Genomic DNA, 24,479 nt, shown 5'->3' with positions numbered 1-24,479 from the left:
TATAGAAACCTTTTACTTGCTTAGGAAAGTATTCCTTTCATATATCCTGTGTTTAAGCAGCAAGGCTAATAACCTTAAAGAATATTTAATGTATTTCTTGAATAGATAAAGAGCCACAGAATTGCATAATGGCCAGACAAATCTTTTGTGCAAATATGATCTCCTATTTTGAATGTTATTTTCAATATAAATATTTATTTATGCAAATATTTACAGTGTGGCTGAATTCTGGAAGGACTCTTGTGAACTAAAACCCGCCTGTGAAGTTGTTAATGAATAGCAAAATAAAAGTGGTTTTAGACATTGCTTCAATTAATGAGGTGTCTTATTTTCAGAAGTATTCAAGTACCATATTGCTACATTCACCAAATGCATGGAGAGGGTAATAACAGTGATTAATGAGCTGCAGCAAGTGACTTATTAGAAGGAACTAAATATATCATTCTTGCTGACTCTGAAGGAGTACCTGCAAATATTTATATGGGAGAGTGTGAGATCTTAAGTCTGATATACAACTGAAAGAAGATTTTACCCACCAAAATGCATCACTGAGCATCTTCTCCACACCATTAAGGGTGAATTATGATAGTGGTGCCAGACTTGAAAAGAGGTAAAGGAATTATTAGTTTGGTACCAGTGTGGGAATAAGACTGTAGAAAAGAGAAAAACATCCAGAAGTTTAATGACAAAAAATATTTCCTAAAGGCACAAACTATGAAAAGTCTGCAAGTGAAGAGCAATTCATGTCTCTGGGATACTAACACTGTGAAATACCACTAGGTCTGTTGACATTAACTAGTCTGTGCTGGCAAGAGAATGGTGAATACCACCAAGTATTTGGTGATGTCTTCTAACTGTAATATTTTTTTAAGATTACAAAGCTTTAATGACATCTAAAAATAAAGGTTACCTCATATAGGCATGCAGCATCTCAATTTGACAGAAAATCTCCCTGAAGAGGCTATACATTTTTTTTTTCTGTCTCATTTCTGTGACTCCTTACTCTTCCTTGGAAAACTAAGAATCTGGGAAGTGAAATCTGAGTGAAGCCTTTATAATGCATCTATGGCACCACACAGTACATATACCAAGGAGATGTCATAGAGAAGCATGGTAATTCTTTTCTGTCAGCTATTCCTTCTGCAATAATGGAGAGAAATATGAATGTGCCTGGAGATGTGAGCACTCATTCACTCTTTCTTATTCTTTCCACTCACTCTGAATTCTGTATTTTTCCTAGTCCCAGGTTTTCTAGATGAGAAGGAACATTCTCTCCCATTTTTCCTTGTACAGCAAGTCATTCTGTTGCCTCAGATCTACAGGTGGTAATGTCTTCTTCCTCTTGTTCACTTCCAGATGAGACAGAAGAGTAGGCAGCAATCTGAGGCTGGCATACAGAGAAGAAAAGAAAAATGCTTTTATTTCACACCCATAATTTTTAATTAAGACTCCAGCAAGACCTTTCTGCACAGGGTCTGAGATTACCTCGTGCAAGACTAAGAGGGTAGGACATGGGGAATAATGAATCATAAACCACACAAGACTGTATTCATCAGACCAATTTGGGCTACTGAGAGGCCAGGGAGCATTATGGAAATGAGGCAAGCAAGTAAAACAACGTCTAAAGACAAAGGAACAATGGGCTGCACTTTCCCAATCTCATCTGGGAGGCAAAACCGCACTGCAGAGGCTCCATAGCCATGGTCATACATCTCCCCTGCTCTGGCCCAGCAGCTGTAGCTGCTCCACAGGAGATCTCCCCTCCAGGCAGTTGACCCGGAGAGGCAATTTCTGCATGACTGAGCATGTAGACACTCTGCTGGGGCTCTGGCAGTCCTTTTTTGTGGCACTGTAACCCCAAATCAGTACTGACTGCCAGGCTAAATAAGTTCTGTCTCCGCCTTGCCTGTTTACACTCTGTAGAAGTAGCAATTACCAGGGTTTTCCTTGGTCACTGTTTAACCAGCTGTACATATTTTATGTTGTAAAGTTTTCTACACATGCCATTCACTCCAGGTTTTTTTTTTTTTTTTTTTTCAGAATTCCTCTGGTTTGTTTGAGCTCTGTGCAAGGATACGTTACAAATTGCTATGTGCATAGGTTATGAATTGTGAGAGTACGGCGATGGAGAAGTGTCTCAATTCAACATTAAATGTATTGCACAGTGTCATAAAATATGTTCGTGATAACTTTGTGGCTATCTTGAAACTATAAACCCCAGATGTGCTTCCCAGCTGGAAGGCAGAGGCAAAAAGCTCTAGAAGGCCCTGGATGAAATGTAGGCCAAGATCCAGGTAACTGTGATGTCAGTCCCACTCACACCTTTCGTGCTTTGAGTTTTGGAGAAAGCAGATGCACAGAGATGCTGCTTTCCTGCAGATCTCTCACTGGTAATAAGCAAAGGAGTGAGACTGCAGGGAACAAAAACGACCAGGGAGCCCCTCTCATAGCAGGCTCACAGCCTTGGTACACACTGAGAGAAAGAAGGAGAGAAAATAAAGGGAAGATGACAAGGTTATAGCAACATGCCTGTGGGTGGTACAGTGCCTGTGGGTGGTATAACTTTTGATCCCAAGCTAAATTTTTCTCATTAATTTGGTGTGACTGGGTATTGCCAAGAAGTTTAACTTTGTGAAGACTGCTAGCAAAACATTCAGGAATAGGGTGAAAAAGAAGGAAATGCTTAACTTACAGCCCAGCACTACACAGCAGTGCATGATTCAAGCATGGTATAAGCAACAGACAAAATATGACATATGATAACTAGTAAAAAATACTAAAAATGAACCCTAGAAAAAGAGATACAAAACACAAGATGGTTATCTGACTTAGCCCCAACTCATTCAGTTGTGACTAGGTCCAGATATCTTAAAGTATCTGAATGGCAGGCTTTAGTTAAAGACAGCATATGCAATTTCAGTTGAGGTCCTACACAGCCGTACACTGAGATTGTCCATAGTGTTCCCCCTTGACTTAATGGGGATCATAAAAGCAGAAACAGGAGCTGAGTGTAGCAATGCCTAGCTTCCCCTCTGGCAATGAATTCAAATTTCTGACTGAATGACAGTGAAGAGGAGCTCAGGGCAACCATACCTGCTGGTATCCTTTGACACTGATGGTCTGAATGACTGACAGTACTGCATTTCATTCACGGCTTCCTTGTTTTCAGCTATGCATGTATAAAGCTTCATTCTTGTCCCATGTTCTCCTGCATCCCACATGTGTTAAGTACAGAAAACTGATGCGTTCTTAAAGAAAGATTGAGAGTGGTGGGGTGATGCTTCAGTTTTCCCTCAGCTCCTCAGGTAATTTTATCATCTTGCTAACATCATTTTAAGTTTTTGCTATAAAATCTTGTAGGCAATCTCACTGAGATCCTCCAGGACTGGAAACTTGAATTTTGATCTATACGTGTTTTCAGTTTTGTGAGGTCAGCCTAGGTCTGCAGGGACTTTGTTCCTGTTGCTAAAAACACTAGAAAAAAAAGGCACAAACAGCTGCTGTAAGCAACATCTCATCCGTGTTCCTATATAACCTAAACTAACATAATTTGTCATAGGTTATGCTAATGACTATCCTCTTTGCTGCATAGCAGCTTCGATAGAACCCTGAACTGAATATAAAACAAGTCAGATCCAATGGCTGAGCAACCCAATAAATGCTAGCTTTGTGCTATTCAGGTAATTTCATGAATATTGGAACTAAGGAAAATTTATTTCCTACAAACTTTTGTCCTCTTGCTGATTTATGTCTAGTGAGATTCAAGGTCTGATCAAACCATTGCCTTTGACTGAGGTTTTCAGAGCTTCCTCTCATGTGGATTCACTCTGGTTTAGTAATGTCTGACTTTGCAAGACCAGAATGCAGCCTTTCTCTCTGTTACACCATGGTTAGAGTCATTCTTCTCCAGTGCAGAGCCTTCCTCTTCTAGGCACTGATCTTTATAAAGTGTACTTGGTTGCTCCCTCTGCCACTCTCTTAAATTTCACCAGAGACTGGGGTTAGACCTTAATTAAGCAGGCAAGCAGAGAAACGGACAGAGAGATATAGTCAGACAGTGTGGTTGCACAAGTTTTATTTCCTTTGGAAACAAGACACAAGAAGAAATCGTCTCAAAGTGCATTTTACAAGCCTGCCTATTTTTACTCCATGGATATTTGAATCCTCTGTGTCCAATATGAATAAAATGCATTCAACATGATATTGATGTAATGGAAAATCAAACAACTCAAGCCCAATGGCTATGATGGAAACAAATATTTTTTCATATGTTCAACTTGCCAGAGGCCTACAAACAAAGCAGGAGCAGATACATAGATGAGATTAATAATTAAACACTATTTTGGGGCCTTTCAAGGTTTAGCGCTCTCTCTTTCCCTCTTCAACTCAGATACAGTTCATCTTTCTTTCTCTTCCCTCATCCAGGGACCTCTGTGCAGAGCAAGTCTCCACCAGCCAAAAGGCAGTAGGACATGACCCTCTCCAAGTCCTGGCAATGCCACACAATGAAGGCACTCCACTTCAGAGCCCTCCATATGAGAGCCACTCATGTCCTTCTCTACCTGAATGAGGGCCATCATTGCATCTTCTTGGCTTTCAGCTGTCAACCACTTTCCTCTATTTCAGAATCCCAGGATCGAGCCAGACTTTTTGGAACATTTGGACCAAATCCAATCCACCTCTGAAGATGTGGATACCTCGGTGCACTGTATTTTTGAATCTCATCACATGTGAACATCACATGTAATGGCATATGTGCTATACTGCAGCTTATACTGCTCTATGTTGCTACTGGGGACATTGTGCTAAAGTGTCATTTGGAATAAGTACTGTAAGTGCATCTGCAGCTGTAGCAACCAAATATCAGGAGGCGATAATCCATGCTATACTAGTAAAGCTTTGTTCAGTAACAGTGATAAACACAGATCAGAGGCAGACTACATGCTATTTTTATGATACATATTATTATTTTGATACCTTCTTCACTTGATAGTTAGAGGAATGATGGGATGAGTGTTGGTATTTCCATAGTAGTATTATGTCACGTTAAATCCCTGCCAACCAAACTGTGAAGTCAGGCATTACTATTTCAGATTTACTCTGACTAGTTAAAACTCATTAATTCTGTCTTGGCGATTACTTCTCTTTATCACAAATGAGTTTACTCTGCCTATGCTTAGCTTTTCCTACAAAAACTTTTTTTTTTTCAATTGCTATCAGCAATGGTTCCTTTACTTGATTGTCTTGCATTTTTGCCAGATGAACTTCTTCAACATGAGTGTTCATGTGGAGCTAATAGAAAACACTCTTCCTCTTAAATATTTACATCTCTAAACCATAGTTACTTCTACTGAATATTTTTTGCAATATCTGAGAATTAGCTGGTCAGGTATTTGTTAGCATACTACTAGGAACATGCCCTTCAGTTGAAAAAAGAGCTCAAAGGCATGCTATGTCAGATACCCTGTGCTAACAAACTCAATTCTCTTTTCCTTTTCCTCTCTCCTCTCCTCTCCTCTCCTCTCCTCTCCTCTCCTCTCCTCTCCTCTCCTCTCCTCTCCTCTCCTCTCCTCTCCTCTCCTCTCCTCTCCTCTCCTCTCCTCTCCTCTCCTCTCCTCTCCTCTCCTCTCCTCTCCTCTCCTCTCCTCTCCTCTCCTCTCCTCTCCTCTCCTCTCCTCTTTCTTTTTTTCAGAATCTCTTTTTGGTCTCTTAATAGCAATCTGCATTTTGTCTATGACTTTGATACATTTTTTTTTAATGTCACATCTCCAACTCTGTATTTTACTCCTCAGTGCTTTCATCAAAACCTGCATAGAATGTTCTAGCAGCACATTTCCCTATTAGCCTTTTTTTTATTAGACATTTATAATCTCAAACAAAAATCACCTCTGTATTCAACGGGGGCAAGAAATGATTTATGGGCAGATTCATCTAACAGTGGCTTCTCACAAGCAAAGTTAAAATAGTTTGTACGTGAGGAGCTGAAGCCAAAGTTGCCCTCTCCAATACTGTTCATCAGTGTCGAATCTTTGCTGGAGCTCTGATGCACAGCTGCCACCAAAGCTCTGATGTCACAGCTGTTTCCAAAGATGCCGGTGACCTGGGGCCATGCTCTGCTACAGAGCATTGCTCTCTTCAAACTCATATTTCTCTTTTGGTATGAAAGGAGCCCAAAAGAATTCCCAGAAAAAAGCTGAGTGGCCACAATGATCTGCAATGTTTATCTGGGGGCCCCTGCCAGAGCCCTGCTGATGCATCAAGCACTAGGATATATTTAGTACCAGCCACTTCCGCAGAAGTGACTCCTATTTTGAATGGTGCGGAACATTTTCTTTGTACTTTTCTTTATCCTTTGGGCTCTGTGCAATGAGAGGACCTATTTTTCTACCTCAGGTGGCCAGTCCTGACCCCTCTGCCGTGAGTGAAGAGTCAGTGAGTTACTCAGCTAACTCTCCCAGCCCCTGTGTGAGGGGTTATGGGCTGCACTACTGTGGTCATTGAGCTCTGTCATTTTGAACACTTCTTTTTTTTTTGGTCCCATGTCTATCAAATGAAAGAAAACTCCTAAACAGACCTGGAAACTGATACATTCCAAATACAGCAACTGCTGCTTCCTCCTCCCCTGTGTGCTGTTGCTGCTTCAGTAATACTGAGTTCACAGAATGCCCCAGTGAGGATAAAGAGCAGCAATGTGTGCCCTGAGTTCCGCTTTTTTATGCTCTACTGACCATAGCTTTTCCTTCAATGTCACTGTCCTGGGGACAACTTTATCATGAACCAACACCCAGCTTAAAAGGAGGAAATATTTCCATTGTTTTTGCACTGATACCCCAAGCATCTTCTGCTACAGTGTAATCCACTGGTCCCAGGCAGAGCCCCAGCAATTGTGGCATCACCATCCCCTCAGTATACACTCTCTGTGGGTGTCAGTAAATTTTTGTCATTATTTATCAGCAAATTTACTTTCTGCAGCTTTCCCAAGTGCTGAGCTTGGCTCATGTCTCTCTCTAGCTGTTCTGTGTGGGCTAGAATGTGGGGATCCTCACTCCTTTCTGACTTATGTCCCCTTGCTTGTGGTGTTTTGGGCTCTCCAACTGCAGGGTGAGCACACTGTTCATCCTGGGAGATTGTCTGGGGAGCCAGTAGGAACCTTTGTTCTCACTGTATGCTCAGGCAAACCATAAATCTCCAGGAGGCTCCATGTTTTGGGACAGCTCGTGGTGTCAATCTGGTCTCCTACCAGCTTGTATACTGTATAGCTATACTTGTATACCACTTGTATAGCTATACAAGTCCCTCTAGCTTGCCAGCTCAACTTTCCAGCTTTCAGCCATGCCCCAAAGTTTCTCCCTGTTGTCTCACTAAGGACAAACTTCCCACAGGTGCTGCCACTGGTGGCGCAGCCTCACACACTCCTGATGAGAACCTTTCAATGACAGCTATCAGTGTCTGCCAGAGTCACCAAGATAGATGGGAAAAGAGAAGGGACTCAACTGGTCCAAGTGGAAATCATTCATCAATCCATGGTGCCACACCCCCTCCAGGTATTTCTGGGATAGACAGACCTCAAGTGCCTGATTCTCTGCAAAAACTCCTGATTAGCAGTGTGGAGGGATTTGATTTGAGCCCCATTCCAAGCTTAGTTTCAGGAAAAGGAGACTGTAATCTCAATTTCTGATCACACAGTATTTTTCTTTTTTTTTTCTGTTAGTCAAACGTTAAGGGAGGCAAACAGGCTTATTGGTAGTAATGCTATCTACATTTTCTGCAGAACATGGTGTTACCTGCCTCAGCCTGTTGTGTGTGGGAGGGACCTGCTGGTCCTGCTGTGAATAACCACCACTGTGCTTGTGGGGCTGATCAGAGGGCTGACAAACCATGGGGAATGAGAAATACACCTCCTACCTAAAAGAGAAGGAACAATCTCCGTTATGATTTACATAGCTACCTTCAGAGTTGATCTTGCAACTGTGATCACCTTTTTTAGCAACAGCACCAGAAAGACACTTACATAAGCAGAGCATCCAGACACAAGAGTAGCCATACTTGATAGGCCATTAAATGGTGATTTTTGTTTTGTTTCCATGGGAAAGTGTATATATGTGCAGTTCTTTAGAACCGGTGGGGGAGGAAATTTACCTCAGAAGTTCCATAAAGAAACATAGCAGAGCTGTCTACCATGAACTTTAAGTATGATTATATTATTGAACCATCTTGTTTCATGAACATTCAATTCATTTTTTTCCACGTAATTTATTTTCAATTTAAATGTCTTTTTAATTACTCTCTAGGCGGTAAGCAAAAGAAAATATAATTTACAGCATTTCTAGTAAGAAGTCCTTTGTTCATTTTTCTATGGAGTTTAACATACTGACAAGGCAATTTTAAAGCATCTTGAATACAGACAGATCTTATGTTTTGTTTTGTTTTTCAAAGAAAGTGTGTGCCAGCTCTACATCCTGAGATTGAGAACACACCTTTCTTTTAGCAACAGTTCACACAGAAACACATGAAGTGTTGTCCCAGCTGAACAGAGGGGTTTCTGCAAGGCTTTCAGAGAGACTACACAGCACAGGAACACAGCAATTGGTAAATTCCTCTTTTCAGGTCATTGGGATTTTTGTAAAGAAATGATACAATTTTGCTTCAAAGAGGAACTACCACAGGACACCGGACATTAATTAAAATTAAATAGCAGAATATTTATTTACAGGTTGTCCCTCTCTGCCATTATTCAGCACAATGAAGTTCCATTTGAGTTAAATAAATTAACTACATTTCTCTGCAGTCCCAGATACCCATGCAATCATGTAATGAAAGACAGATGCTACTACAGAGAGCTCATAGGTGAAATGAGCTATGCACAAAAATGGGAAATCTAATATAGAAACAGAGTTATCAGACCCATAGACCTTATTAATTTAATGCTTGATTCTAGAGCCATCCCAACCAAACTTTGACTGAAGAGCAATATTTAGGAGCACAAACTCCAGAGGTCCCATGTAGATTTCATGAAGAGAGGTTTCACAGAATCACAGAATGGCCAGGGTTGGAAGGGACCTCAAGGATCACGAATCTCCAACCCCCTGGCACATGCAGGGCCACCAACCTCCACATTCAATACTAGAACAGGCTACCCAGGACCCCATCCAATCTGGCCTTGAACACTTCCAGGGACATCCACAGCCTCTCTGGGCAGCCTGTTCCAGCACCTCACCACTCTCCCTGTAAAGAACTTCCCCCTGATGTCCAACCTAAATCTTCCCTCCCTCGACTTAAAACCATTTCCCCTCGTCCTGCTGTTATCTACCCTTTCAAAGAGTTGATTCCCCTCCTGTCTGTAGGCTCCCTTTAGGTACTGAAAGGCTGCAATGAGGTCACCCCGCAGCCTTCTTTTCTCCAGGCTGAACAAGCCCAGCTCCCTCAGCCTGTCCTCATAGGGGAGGTGCTCCAGTCCCCTGATCATCTCTGTGGCCCTCCTCTGGACCCTCTCCAATAGTTCTCTGTCTTTCTTGAACTGCGGGCTCCAGACCAGGACACAGTACTCCAGATGGGGTCTCAGAAAAGCAGAGTAGAAGGGGACAATCACCTCCCTGTCCCTGCTGGCCACTCCTCTTCCGGGGGAGTTCAGCCACACTGGGTTGTGCCTTTTCTACTTTCCATGCAATGTCTGGATGAGGGGGAGTTTCAGTTGTGAACTTGGCAAAGCTTGGTGTCCCACTTTCCTTGAGGTCCTTCTACCCAAGGTGATGGTGACTCTTATGGTGGCTTTGAGGGTGCTGATTCGAGCACTCTGTCAGTGGAAGTCTGCAACCCACTTCACCAGGGCTGCCTGCTGTCTCCCAGAGCTGTTGCTGTGCCAGCATCTGCAACCAGCCATGCATGGGTGCCATCAAAGATTCTGCTGGGCACTATCCCTCTGTGCACTCCAACACTATGACAACTTTCCAAGTGATGTGACTGTTTTTTCCAGTCAGCACTGAACTGCATGCTCTCAATGATAAATTTAGTTGATGTTCCATATCTTTTTGTTTCCTTTTTTTTGTTTTGTTTTATTTTTGGTTGATGCTATGGAATGTTTTCTGAGTAATAAATTCATTATTCAATAATCTTCTTTTGTCCCCCATGGAACATTTTTATCTAAATCTCCATTATTCTGCATTAAGTAACAAGAGAGTTGTGTACCTGTCATAAAGCCATTGCCAGCCTGCAAAGATGCGTCTTGAGTAACAGCCAGAGTTCTAATGGTTTGGGTGGCCTTTTTGATTAAACCAAGAAGTAACAGCTTGCAGACAAAAAGCACTCAACACTTTCTGTAAAGGAGGCAATACTCAGATACTTTGGTGAAAGATGTGTTATTCATCAAAATTATGGTTTTTAGGAAGACATTAACTATACCTAGAATTTTACAGAACTGGTGATTCCTTCAGCTAGAAAAAGCATATTATACTTTTATATGCTTTTCCAAACATTTGGAATAATCGTTAAAAATGAAGGGATTAAAATCCTGAAAACAAGATTTAGCATTTCCTTTTAGATCAGTTAGAATATTTGATTTGTAGCAAGCAAATACAAATTCTTTAGAAAAAAAAAAGGTCACACAAGTTGAAAAATGTCTTTTAGGCAGAATGTGATTCAGCCATCAGGTTGAAGAACATACACTTCTGGCCTTAGCTGGGGCATCAGTAATTAATCTAACCTTAAGAAGCACCTCTGGACATCTTGGCTAAGTCCTGACATTATTCAAGTGCTGTTGGTATTGCAGTATGAGAAGACGCATCCAATACAGACTACTATCTATCTGACAATGTAGAAATCCTTCACAAAGACATGCAGTAGTTGGTAAAACTGTAGGAAGCTGCTGCTTATTCCAGCCCAAGTCTCAGAAGAAGACTGAAGCAGTTGTCTTTGGCAGTCATGAGCACACCTGCCTTGCTGTTCTTTCTTCTTTCATGTATTCTTCACTCCTTTTTAACAGATGGGATATTACTGATTTGATGTCTCACTGAGATCTCAGAGGAGCTTGGTTGCAGCTGGAAATGGAACTGAACAGAAAAAAAAACTTCAACAACAAAAACTGGACAAGGTGGGAGAAAGAATGAAAGCTGCTACCCTGGCATGATAATTCGTGCAATTGCCAATTATGGAGACTTGACACCTTTATTGCAGCAGCTGGTGCTGGCTGCTGTAGAAGACTGTGAGGCAGCTGATGTATTTCATCCTGACAATTTTCTCCAACCTATGGAGCTCAGAGTCCTGGCACAAGGACCTTCCACTTTGACCGCCAAGCTTTCCCCCAGAGAACAAGCTGTACTGGCAGCACTGATGACTCCCCAGTCACAGAAAGACAAGCCAAAGCTTGATGTTATCTGAATTTCACAAAATGTCTACTTTTCCTCTATTCTGAGCAGGCCGTAAAGAAAGGGAAAGATGTTATTACTAGTTCTGGAATGAGTTCTTCAGACCAGAAGAATGGGATGGATCCAGCTGGTGAAAGAAACATCATAGAAACAAAATGCACAGAGGATCCACAGGGAAAAGAACTCCTGAAGCCAAACACCAATTGATCTTGGTAGCATGTTGCAATCCAGACTTGATAAATATTGCACTGCTGTAGGGCACAGACAAGGTTCAGATCCTTCACTTTCTCTTGCTTACACATGGGTGTGAATCTAAATCTGCCACATCCTCAAGTGCTCTGTCTGAAACTAGTGCATGCATCTTTTCCAGTTTCTCCTTCTGGAGTTGTTCTCTTCTGAGTAAAAAAACATTTTGAGAAAGAAGAAATGATGCTCCAGCCTTAGAAGCTGAAATCTTACAGCAGTTGGGCTGTTGTTATTTATATAGCTGTTGCTTGTGCATCAGGGAAAAGAAGTTTTAGTAGAGGCGTGCTGTGTCTCTGGCAATCTAACCATGTGCTGTTGACAGTCTCAGGTGGGTAGATCCCAGTCCCTCTTGTTTGACAAGGAACTTCTGGGCTTGGCAATTGCCCAAAATCTTGTTAGACTGGATGTAAGTTTCTGTGCTAGCATAACGGTATCTTCTGATGAAAGCATATGCAAGTGGTGGGGGTGAGGATGAAAAGCTCCAGGTGTGTAATGTATGTATTTGATTATGTGAGAATTATAGGTGGTTGTTTTTATTAAAAACAAACACAACAAAACAAACCAACCGACTAGACAAACAATGAAAATATCCAGATAAAACATGCTTAGCATACCTCACAATGACTTAATTTCCAGGGATTTCAACTGAATTTTCCTAATTAATTAAACTGAAAGCGATACTGACTCACTACTTCATACTTATTCTGCCACTTGTACCTTGCATATTGCTTAAAATCAATGCTACTTATTCCTACTGTTGAAAGAAAGGAATGGAAGGCCTCATTTAGACTGGCCATTGCATTAAGAGTTCAAATAGCTTCAACTTTATGAACAAGTCAGTCACTCATTATAGTTCTGTTAGGTTGGCTGCCCCTGCTCTTTGCTTTATTTGGAGGGACCAAGGTGAAATGTGATTTTGAAGTTTAGATTTCCAGGATTCCCCTCTTTTAAAAACATAAAACACATGAAAAAAACAGTCTCACAGATAGTCTTGAGACTTACCACTAATCTCACAAGCCATGGTTTTCCAAAGTTTCCAAATAATGCATTAATGACCTGGAACTGCTGGGAGCATTTGGCAACCTGGCTTTTCCTGGAGCAGTCGCACCTTCCCCTGTGAAAGGCTGATTCCTTGCTTGGGTTGGTTTTGGAGCATAGAGGGAACTGAGACTGGCTACCACACCATTTCTCATTTCTTTTTTCAGAGAATTTCCTACTTCTGAAATCGTTGAGAGATGAGAAGGACTAGCTAGGGGTAAAGTTTAAAAGTATATACTATATATTAAATATATATATATATATACATATATATAAAATGAGCTTTTCTGTAAAATTGTCTCAGTTTTAATCAATGGACATTTGTTCTTGCAGTAAGCTTGCCACAAGCAGTGTACAGGAACCTGAGATCTAACATGTACAGGAATGATTGTAACCTGACGAACCTGACATAATAAACCACCACATTTTTGTGGTATTGCAAAATATGTAAATCATTTTTAGAACCTATTTTAATCATACTCTTTTTTTTTTTTTTCCTGGTGAAACATCGCTGAGTTATTATTCTTAATGTGAACTATCTTGGCAGTCAAAATATCTACATTTAAAATTCAACAGTTTCAACATATTTCGGAGAACACTGGAGACAAGAGTGAGGAGACATGGGAAATATCACCATCAGCTCTCAACTGATCTCACTGCCTCCTTGCTTGTCAAGACACTGCTGATTGAAAAGCTGTTTTGCTTCCTGCTCTCAGAACCAGAGCCCAACAGCTTGGCAGCACGTTGGCAGGGTCTGGCAAAGAGCAGCCTGAGGAAGCGCCTGGTACAGCCAAGGACATTAAACATGTTCAAGATCCTCTTGGGGGTCTTGTTAAAGAGTTCCTTGGCATTGGTGTTCCCTCCGGCCTGGTAGGATGCAGTAATATCTCTGGCAAGCGTGGCCAGGTGCTGCAACTCCCATGTAGCCTGCAGGAAGACATCAGCCATTCTGCACACTGTCTCGCCTTGGCTTTGTAGAACAACTTAGAGATTTTTATTCTAATGGTTGCTTTCTCTTTGCTGAGAAAAATCAACATACTTTTCTGTGTTTTTAGCATTTTTTTCCTTCTTTTATCCATTCTTTTCTTTTTCTCCAATTGCTATTAATTATGATTTTATGTTTACCATATCTGAATGCATTTGGAATTGCGTTATGTGCTTTACAGATAGCTGCTTGACTGCCTGTAATGTATGGACTTTGTGGCTTCACTTTACTGTAGTGCAAACTAAAGGAAGGAAAAAAAAAAAAAGAACCAAAGGCTACAAAGAAGGAGCTTTGGTGTCCAAATCATTCTTGCAACTGGGCAGGAAGTCCTTCTCCACTGTCATGCCGCAGGCTGTTAAGCAGAGAGGTTGCACAAGTCATTTAGAAATTAGAAAAGAGCATCATGTGTTTCCTGTGCAGATCTGAAACTGGAGAGGTCCTTAGCGACCCTGAGCTGCTGCCCTGAGCTGCTGCTGCATGGGCCCAGTGAACTGCAGCCTGTCCATGCTGCTGATCCTCAACACAAACGTACATCTGGGGCACCTGGTTCTTCCTTCTGGAAAGGGCCTGATGTGCTGTGTCTGACCTTCAGAACTGCAGGTCTGCATGTACAAAACCTTTAGACTTCTAAGACAAAAGAAAAAGCAGTATGATTATTTTTATCGTTTATCGTTTTTCAGCCTCAGTTTCAGTATCTGTCACGATGGAAGCAAAGATATCTCTGCACTGTGTACAAGCTCATGAATCACTAGGGCTGCTTGGGAGGTACATGATGAATGGTCCACAGTATATAGACAGGCAAGAGGAGACTAATAAGCCCATGCATAGTTTATTGGCTGTTCATCTCACAAGTTCACTGCTTAGGAGTCAAAGGACCTGAGGTTTGGATGTAAAACTACTTTTCAAAAGCCATTGACACGAGGCCAAATTTTCAAGTGTTCTGCACTTTAACAGAAAAAGAGTTTCAAATACTAAAAAAATAGTATATAAAAAAATAAAAACGTCACTTTTTCATCAAAATGTGGTTTTTATTTTTTCCTTCAGAAAGAACTATGGCTTCTCATAATTTTCTTATGTTTCTCAGAAATTCCTGAAGTCCAAATTGTTCTGCAACAAAAAGCCTCAATTGCTGTTCAAGTAAAAAGTTCAATAGCAATAAATACATGCCTTTGCTAAATCATACCTAACAAGTCTTTAAAAATGTTATATGCTCTTCAGATCTTTTTCCTTGCTTTTTTTACCCTGACAAAGGTAGTTCTCACATCTTAAATAAGAAGAAAGGGGGAAAAGGGGAGAGGGGGAAAGAAAGGGAGAAAGGGAGAAAGAAAGAGAATAAGAAAGGAGGAAAGGAAGGAAAGGAAGGAAAGGAAGGAAGGAAGGAAGGAAGGAAGGAAGGAAGGAAGGAAGGAAGGAAGGAAGGAAGGAAGGAAGGAAGGAAAAGAGAGAAAGAAAGAGAGAAAGAGAGAGAGAAAGAGAGAGAGAGAGGGAAAGAAAGAAGGAAAAAGAAAGAGAAGAAAGAGAAGAAAGAGAAGAAAGAGAAGAAAGAGAAGAAAGAGAAGAGAAGAAAGAAAGAGAAGAGAAGAAAGAAAGAAAGCCTTTCAGTATTTAAAGGGAAACTGTAATAAAGAAGGGAACAGACTTTTTAGCAGGGTCTGCTGTGATAGGACAAGGGGAAACGGCTTCCAATTAAAAGAGGGGAGATTTCGGTTGGATATAAGGAAGAAGTTTTTTGCAGTAAGGACAGTGAGGCACTGCAGGCACTCAAGGTCAGGTTGGATGGGGCTCTGAGGACACCAGCTGTAGGTGTCCCTGTTCATTGCAGGAGAGTTGGACTAAATGGCCCTTAAATGGTGCCCTGTAACTCAAAATTCTATGGTTTTAAGAATGAAAGAGAGAAAGAAAGAAAAAGAATGAAAGAAGGAAGGAAAGACAGAAGGAACGAAAGAAAAGAAACCAGCAAAACTGTAAATACAGCGACCCATCCTCTCATGGCCACTTTTCTCTCAGCTAACAGAGACTCATTTTTAACCCCCAGCAGGCAGGCAGACATGACCATCAGAATGCAGTGCATGAAGAAAGGCTCCTCTGAAACCACCCATCACAGCAAGTGCTTCCTGAGCTCAGTGGGATTAGGGCAGCTATGGTACAGACATTGGCTGGCAATGGAGAGAGAGAGGCAAGAGGTAGAGCTCATAACTCTCAGCCTTTTCTTGGCCTGGGCTGAGTGGGAGGAAAGGTGGATTTTGTTTCTTCGGAATCCCATTGGATAACAGTGAGGAGAGGACTGGCAAGTCATGAATGTGCATCCCGGGAAGCACACGTCCCTGGCACACCTAAAGAGATTTCCTGCTGCTCCCTGGAGCTGATTCCAACTTTCAAGGCGCAGGGTTGGTACCAGTTTGCCTAGCACCCCAGTGGAGATGAAAACAGACCAACCACTGGGAAGAAAAGCAGGTAAACAATGGTCCATTTGCAGATGGAGGTGGCTCTCTTTCAAATGCACACTGAAGTGAACTGGAGCCTCTCTGATAAATTTTACTTCTCTGAGAGCTGTGCTGCATGGGGTTCATGACTGCATAATCTCACTTGCTATTGCTCCGAAAGCAACTATAAATGTCAGGTTGCTGCAAGAAAACCCACAGAGGTTTCCTGTTTCTTATGGTTCAAGATAAAGGTTGCACACAGCATGGGCTCTGCTCTTTGTAGCAGTTGTTTTCTAAAAGGACTAGAGTGAAAGATGTACAATTAACTCAATTTCAACAAGCTTCTGAATCTTCAGAGTAATTAAAGTCATTTGGCAACAACAGCCATGCCACCAGAAGCTGCAAAGCACACACATCTGTGAGTGGATTCAGTGCAAAGCATGGTCTTACCTCTTGAGAAAGGAAAAGCACAAGACATGGGTTTCTCTTAGTGGAGTTCACCAACCCCCTCAGGCTGGTCTGCAGCCTCAGAGAAACAAAGAACTACCCTTCAGATCAGAGCAAAGCTGATAGCTGGCTGCTGCAGCAGCAGATGAGAACTGAGGGGAAAATACTGCTCATAATAGCAAACCTAGTGTTTTGTCAAAAGAGAATGGTATTCCAGTATGGTGATCTGTCCACCACAGTGGATCACATCTCCTGCACTATCCTCTTCTGATGGCTTCTTTCTATTTTGGTTCTCCCCGGACGGAGAGAAGCACTATGCAAGGCACTGCAGCATCTCCTCTGCTGCCTTGTGTGTGGATGGATTTGAGCACCCCTGAGCACACCGCCCAGTGCCAGCAGCAGAGAAGAAGCAGCTGTGGTGATGTAGGCTGGGGAGAGCTGGCAGCAGCGTGCACACTTGGGGGACCCTGCATGGGAAGTAACATTGCTGCAGAGTGTGCTGTGATCTGAATCGCAGGTTGCTGTGATGATGCAGCTATGTAAGCTCATGACCTGAGCGGAAATCAAGGATGTTACAACAATGCAAACTGACTTGGAGATAAGAATCACCTTGATTTACCTTGTAGCAGGTCCCACAGGGGATGCTGCTGACACGGCTTTGAGGTTTGAGCTTGGCAGGGCTTCAGGCAAGGCATAGAGAAATCCAAGGAACTTGTGCTGGCATGGATTGTTTCAGCATCTCCCTTCAGCTACAGAGCAAGCACCCTTGGTAAGAGGAAGGTGGGAGCTGGTGCTGCTTACAAGAAGTGCTGTGCTGAGGAGTTGAAGGAGACAACTGTCCCTTTGGGAGGCTGAAATACCCCCAGCGCCTTCCTAGGCAGAAAGAAACAAGCAAGGTGGGGATTGGTTCACTCAAAACTTTTCTCATCCCAGGCTTCTCTGCTATTTTCCACCATGTGACAGAAAGGCTGCACCATACTTCATAAAAAAAAAAAAAAAAAAAAAAAAGTCAGGGTCCAGAAATTGATATTTGAATGACACCTAAACTGCTGGTGTAAGAGAAGTTAGAGTGAGCCCCTGCATCCTCATGTCCCCATGTGAATTGTTACCTAGCTCAGCTCTCAGGAGAATCACACTCATCCAATTTTTGTAGCCCTGATACTGCAGCCCCTAAACTGAAGCTGAGAAGAAACTTCATGTGGAACTGAAGCCAGTATTACTCGAAGGGGTAGTGAATGCTCCCCCCTGCTTGAGTGGAAGGCAACCACATTCACTAAGATACCACTAACTAGTGCTGCACAGTTGGACTAGGTGATCTTAGAAGTCTTTTCCATACTTAATTATCCTATGATACACAGACAGTCTGCTGGTTATTTTAAACTCCAAGGCATGAACTCATCAAGTAAGATCTAGTGTTTGTGTTGGGCTTTCACCACTAAGCTTCATCTTGCAGCATCTTTAATGGAGTGTTGAAAGTGTGCATACACTTCACCACTCTTTCTTTTAAACCTGTAAAACAAAGTCCAGAAACGCTCACTCAGCTTCCCCCTAACTTAGAAGCTTTACAGATGCTTTATTTCATGAAATTCTCACAGTTCCTTTCTGTCCAAAAGTATGCTAGTCCTGATCAGACTGAGCAACAGGATACCCCTTTCTTAAGCCCATTTTATAGTCAAAACTAAAGTGTTCCGCCTCTTTCCTCCCTTGAGAAAGCCAGGCTGGGCAGGTTTCCTCACAGAGTTCAATTGCTTCATTCATTTAAAGCACTTGCGCAGCAGCTGCAGCTTCCTTTTGCAAGAACCTCATCTGCTTTCCCCACGTGCTGGGCTAATTTCTGCCTGCTTTTCCAAGACACTTCCCTTTCTGCTCACTCCAACCCTTTTTGAGGGGGTTTCTTTATTTTTGATGATAACGTGGCCACCTCTGCCCCAAGTACCTGTGTACAAGCAAGGTAAGTCCATTCATTAAAGACTGTCAGAGGACTGTAATGGATGCTCACAATCTGACATACCTGTGAGAAAGGCTTTTCTGCATTTTGTATGCACTCTGACACATCTGTGTCTGCCCTTCCCCATTTCCAGGTAGCACCACAGCCTGAAGGGATCCCAATCTCATCCACCAAACCCTTAGTTATGAGAATAATAAGGAGAATATATGAGAACTGGGGCATGGCATCATCACACTCCAATCTGCAGGTACTGTTGCTTTGTGGAAGGCTGTGCTACCACCCAGTAACACACAGGATACCAACATACCGATCATAGAATGGACCCATACCACATAGTGCTTCTGGACCAAATGACCACGGGGAGTGGGCGGCATGACTGAGGGCCCTTCACCTGGCCAATGTTCTGCTCCAGGACCACTTTGGAGAACCCCTTGGCAGAATGTGCAGCTGTCAGGTGGCCAGGCCTCAGAGCAATCTCAGCAGATCAAGCCAAGGTGAGCTAGATCTGAATTTTTTTTTTTAAAGAAACATTTCACCCAGGATGTAGCGGTTTAGATGGCTGATAAAAATGGCTTTGAAGTAAGTTTTTGCTGTCAGGTCACATCTAATATAGTAAGAGAGCACTGCTGTGGAAAGCAGCTGTCCCACTCCTCCCTTGTCCCACTGCCTCAAGCTCCTTCTTGCCTATTCTAATGCCAGCCCCAACTGCCATCGGGTGAGAACTTTCAGCTGGCGGAGCTGGCAAACACCAACACTGCAAAACAGAGAAAGGAAATAAAAGAAGAATTTTTACTAGATCAGCCACTGCATCCTCTCATCCTCTAGCGAAACAATTACCAGGTCAAATTAAAGGCAAAGGGAAAAGCCAAGAAGCCACCGAAGAGAAGATCATTTGGAAGGAACTCATATTAGACAATGTGTAATACAAAATCACAGCATCAGAGGCCAAGGTAAGGAAAGACAGCAGCTGAGGCTCAGGTACACCTTTCCTTCTGCCAATACTGCTATGGGAAAGTAGTCTTTGCCAACAGGGCAGACACATTTTAAAAAGCCAGGGCTATTTGCTCAACAATCTCCCATCATAACCTGCAGGCTCCAAGATGTCCATGTGAGTTCTTGCCAACAGGTCTCGACTGAGCTGAAGTCAGGGCACTTCAATACCTGCATCAGAAGACATTTCTCAGTAGGTAGAGGGTGGGATTTAAGGAGAGGTAGGTGTACACTTCCATGTCCTGATCACTGCACAGTGGTCACCTGGAGTTTCTTTTGACACAGAGGCACATGCCTGGTACCCTCCTTACTCAGCTGCAAAATATGACACGAGAGCTGAAGACCCCAGCACAGGGCTGGGGTCTCTCCCTGCAGTGATGGACAGAGGTGTAGGAAACATGGGCCTACACAGATTAACTAGAGAAGGAAGAAAAGTATTGTGTATCTAACAAAAATCTGTGGCAAAATAATAAGATCCAATTGTGGGGTAGCCTGTACTCTAGAATGTCCCTGCTAAACCCTGCCAAACACAGAGATTCTGAGGAAAGCAAATGTACTCTGTCTGTGTACTCTATTTCTTGGCTACACTGCTCTGTTCTCTGCAGTCAAGCGTAAGTTTGCTGGTTGTATTTTTTTAAAATGCCACTTGAGTAATGAGGACATAGTTTGTACCACAGCAGAATTTCCTTTGCTAAGACTGGATTTTGCTCTGGTGCATATAAATGAGCTTCTTAACACTGAGACGAGCACTTTGTACTTGCATTCTTTATTTACTTATATATCAAACTTAACTATGAGCCCTGAAACAAAGAGATTTCCCAAACACCAAGGGCAATCCAAAGTCACCATTCACTTTGGCATATTGTGGCTATAATGGTGCTTGATTTAAAACCCAATAAAGTCAATGGAAAGAGCTTCCTCTGACATCGGTATCTTTCAATCATGCCCACAAAGCTCCCATTCGTGTGTGCAGAAGTTACTCAAGCATGGGGATGGCAGGACAGTGCACAAGAGGCTGTAAAACTACTCCTGTAAAAACTTGCCCAATGACTGCTGGCTTTGCTTTCAGACCAAGAGCTCACTGGGCTCTGAGAGTTTGTATATATCTGTTCACCTCCAGGATTGAGACCTGCCATTGATTTGGTTCAGCTTCTGCCTGTATACAGTTCTCAGTGCATCTTTGTGGCTAAAACAGAGTTTGGTTTCAAACAGCATTTTCTGTAAGGTAGGAAAATAGTCTCAGCACACCTGAACAGCAGGCAGCTCTCTTCCCCCAGTGTATCTTCCCTTGACCTACGCACTTACCTTCCTGCTTCTGGAAGATGCAATTTCCTGTGGGTCCACATCCAGCAGTAGGAAAGCAGAGGAGCAGACTCTCAAATGAGATGATATTGCTTAAGCTTGCTCTTAAATGCGTGCAAGAACATGATAATGGCATCATGTCTTCGACACATTCATTCACACTGCACTGACGCGTTCAAGCCTTACTCATACTCTCTGAATTCTGTTTTCAAGTGATGCTTTTCCACCAGTACTATTGAATGCTTCTGTAATTTTCCTCAGATAGCACCTCTTCATTTGTATAATTACTGAGAAGCTGGGTCCCAAGGGGAAGAGGGAAAATTATAACCCAGGTAACTGTGCAGTGTGAGAGAAGCCCAGGCTACCAAGCTTCTGCCCAAAGACAGCAAGACATCAAGCCTCACAGCCTAGCAGTGACAGAGCTCAGCCTTCCTAGTTTAAGAAAATGAAGTTAATACCTGACCCTTTTATTCTAACTGAAAATAATCTATCAGTGTAACTGTGATGCAGTTTGGGAAGGAACTCCCCATATCTGGCATCAAACGCGCTTCATTCCAGAAACTTTAAATCAGAGTGACTAATTACTGACATAGTTCTGATCTGGACATGAACTCTTTTTTTTCATGAAAGGAAATAGCTTCAATGCTGATTCCCATATTGGAGAAGAGAATAGGAGAGCCAGCGGGGAATTCCAGCTTCGTGCCTAATTCATTCCCTCGCCTAACTCCTCAGCTTCCTAAACAAACATTACCCATTTGAGATGAGAAAAGTAAGGCTTTGCTTTATAGAAATGGCAATAATTGCACAAAAATAAGTTTCAGCTATAAAAACAAGCAATGTAACAGGCAAGTAACTGCCTGCATTACTTTGTTAAAAAGAATTACGGATAAGTCATAAAACCACTGCCTTGGCTCCGTCAGTCACTGCTCCTCTTTATCAGCATTACTGAGACAATGTCCTACAAGCTGTCTATATTAATTTACTTAGTCAGATACATCTGTGTTTTAATGGCAATTGCTCTGAAGAAAGGATGAAGCTGCAAGAAAGAAAGAAAGAAAGAAAGAAAGAAAGAAAGAAAGAAAGAAAGAAAGAAAAAGAAAGAAAGAAAGAAAGAAAGAAAGAAAGAAAGAAAGAAAGAAAGAAAGAAAGAAAGAAAGAAAGAAAGAAAGAAAGAAAGAAAGAAAGAGAAAGACAAGAAGAAAGAAATTTGTTTCCCTTATCTTGGAAGTAAACAAAGACAGAAGTAAATCCTTTCTTGTTCATTTTCTTCTTTCTAGATACAGAACTTCAAGGAATTGCCCACTTGGCAGAGATAAGGCTATCCTTAAAAGCAAGTGAAAGCCTGCAGCCAACAGCCTGCAAGTTGGTTAGGCAGGTTCCTACTAAGTTTGGAGAATGGATCAACTCTGCTGCCAAATATGGGCAGATTTTTTTCCCAGTCTGATTCCTCTGGCTGGAGGCATTGTATTGCCTTGCTGTTTCAAGGCAATCTTGAAATTGATAATGTGTTGTGATTGCAGTCACAGGAGCAAAGTAAAAATGTCTTGTGTGCAGTGTGTTCGTGAAGATTACTGAGCTTGAGGGTTTGTTGTTGAACTCTTCTGGGCAGCTTTTAAAACAGATCTGCTATGACAGGCAGCCCTCATTTTCCCAAGAAGATGCAGCCCAAGAAGCTGTAAGATTTAGGAGGCTGTTTTTTGGCCATTTTCCTGATGCCGATCCAAGAAGCATGCCACTGAAGTTTTTTGGCAGCCGAACTGTGAGGTCTAATCCTTCACTCCACACCTGGTGCCACACAAGTCATTTGCAGTGATGCTTGCCTGCCCAGAGGATGCCATAGTCCAACATACACACCTACAGCTGACATCTTCAGGAGCAGCTGCTGTGAACCTGGACCTTTTCCTTTTCTGTGTCTTTCTATTTCCCAGACCTTTCAAGAAAATCCACTCTGTTTCCTATAACCTCAATTTGTTTTTATTCAACAAATAATGAACAGGAAACCAATGAGCAATAGCCCTTTATTGCTTGAGCTATCCCAACGCTTTATTACTTGGCTTCCCAACCAGGGAACCTGCTTTTTCTCAGTTCTCATTTAGTTTTTGGAATGGTTCCTCAACCTTCTCCTCCACGGGACAAGCCCCTGCTCTCTTGTCATACCCAAGACAGCAGCGGGTCTGACTGAGTGATTCTCACGATTACAACACAGCTACACATCCCCCTCTTCCTTTGGCATTAGAGCTGCCAGAAGGGACTCCCTGACTTCTGGCAGCAATTTGCTGAGTTCAGTATATGCTGGCTTGATGCATTTGGCCTGATGCGTGCAGCCACATGGGCCACACTGCTCATGTGAACAGTGGGCTGCAGCCAGCTCCTTCCTATGATTGTGGAGATTGCCAGAGCACAGCAGTGGGAGATGCAAGTGCAGATTTTTAGTGCAAGCTGAGGATGTTGGATCTGCATGCTGCTCTCCTTCCCAGGAAGAGAGTGCAAGACACTCTGAAAGGCCTCTGCATCTGCAGGCCACACCATAGAGAGCACTGCTGTTCATGAGGTAGGCGGCCACCATCCCACACAAGTGCAAGCAGGAGCTTGGCAGCTAGCAGTGAGGAATGGAGTGGACAGGATGGCATATGACAGGAAGGCAAGGTTGTAAACAAAGGGAAGGGGAAGTGTTTGAGTGGAATGTCCGATGAGAATTTAACCATGTAGGTAATCCAGAGCTGCGCTGCAGTTTCAAAACTGTGACATGTTCTTTCTCAGTGGGCAACTGCACGACAAAAGTCATCTGTAGGATACAGTGTGCCATTGTTTGTACAGCATGGGCAAGCCTTGTTCCACTAGAACAAGTTTGTGCTGAACAAACACAGAAGGAAATTGGCCCTGCTCCACAAAAGGCTTCATGGTTGCTGGAAGAAAGGGTGAAGGGAAGAATACATGTGCAATGCCCACTCTTCTTAGTGGCATTACCTGTGCCTCAAATTACTGGGGGCCCTGCACATGCTGTTGAGCTCTGCCCCACAGCCAGCAGTGTCTTGATGCAATCTCAGGTTCTCTGTAAATGTGGATAGCTGTGGGCTCTGTCACCATAAAGCTGTTCTACCCAGCAGTGCAGGCAGATTTGGCCAGGCAGCAGAACAGACTCTATTCCCCCTCCCTAGCAGTGACAAACAATCCTGCTCAGCTGAACAAGGCTTTCCCAGCAGGAAGCCTGTGCAGTAACACGTGGCTTATTTTTACAGGACAGATGGAGCCTTCAGCTCTCATATATATTTAAATATCTCATTACTGTTCATATGAGAAACTAAGTGGTTTTTTATATTGAGGTCCTTTTATACAAGGTATAGATGCTGCCAGAAGTAATAATACTCAATACGTTCTGGGCAATAACATGATCTTGGAATGGGTACAGTTCACTCAATTTTAAATTTTACTTAGGTCATATTTGACAGTTTCCAAGTAATATCTTCTTTATTTTTTAAGGCATGGGCTACTTTGATGTAAGAAAAGCAGTTTTTAACACAGAAGGAGTTTAGCCACTGGAACAAATGAAAAAAAGAAAATGGTGGATTCTCCCTTTGGTCTTCAAGCTGGAAAAAACATGTTCTGCTCAGAAGTGCTATGAGGCTCCAAGTAGTGTTAACTGGGAACTCTGGAGAACAGGGGAAGCCAGAGACTCAGCATCTGTGTCCTACTGGCTCCATATATGTTATATGACTCCTTATCTCAGAGGCTTTCTGAAA

The 24,479-nt window shown here is 42.5% G+C and overlaps 2 long non-coding RNA genes across 4 annotated transcripts in view; both read right to left on the bottom strand.

Moving 5' to 3' along the window:
* Positions 1-24,479, bottom strand: part of LOC149920009 (uncharacterized) — a 168,850-nt gene that overhangs the window by 12,286 nt on the left and 132,085 nt on the right. For all 3 annotated transcript variants that reach the window (XR_016460112.1, XR_016460116.1, XR_016460111.1), the window contains exon 4: positions 1,218-1,387. This is a non-coding gene — a long non-coding RNA (uncharacterized LOC149920009). The remainder of the gene's footprint in view (positions 1-1,217; positions 1,388-24,479) is intronic.
* On the bottom strand, positions 10,006-21,491 carry LOC149920012 (uncharacterized). The gene is made up of 2 exons (XR_016460164.1): positions 19,534-21,491; positions 10,006-11,045 (listed from the first exon to the last, which is right to left on the bottom strand). It is a non-coding gene; the product is annotated as an uncharacterized LOC149920012 (long non-coding RNA).

This window comes from Phasianus colchicus, chromosome 1, assembly GCF_987193195.1.
Source record: "Phasianus colchicus chromosome 1, bPhaCol1.hap1.1, whole genome shotgun sequence".
Classification (NCBI taxonomy): domain Eukaryota; kingdom Metazoa; phylum Chordata; class Aves; order Galliformes; family Phasianidae; genus Phasianus; species Phasianus colchicus.
The sequence above is the reverse complement of the archived record's forward strand: the minus strand, read 5'-3'. Positions and strand labels throughout refer to the sequence as shown.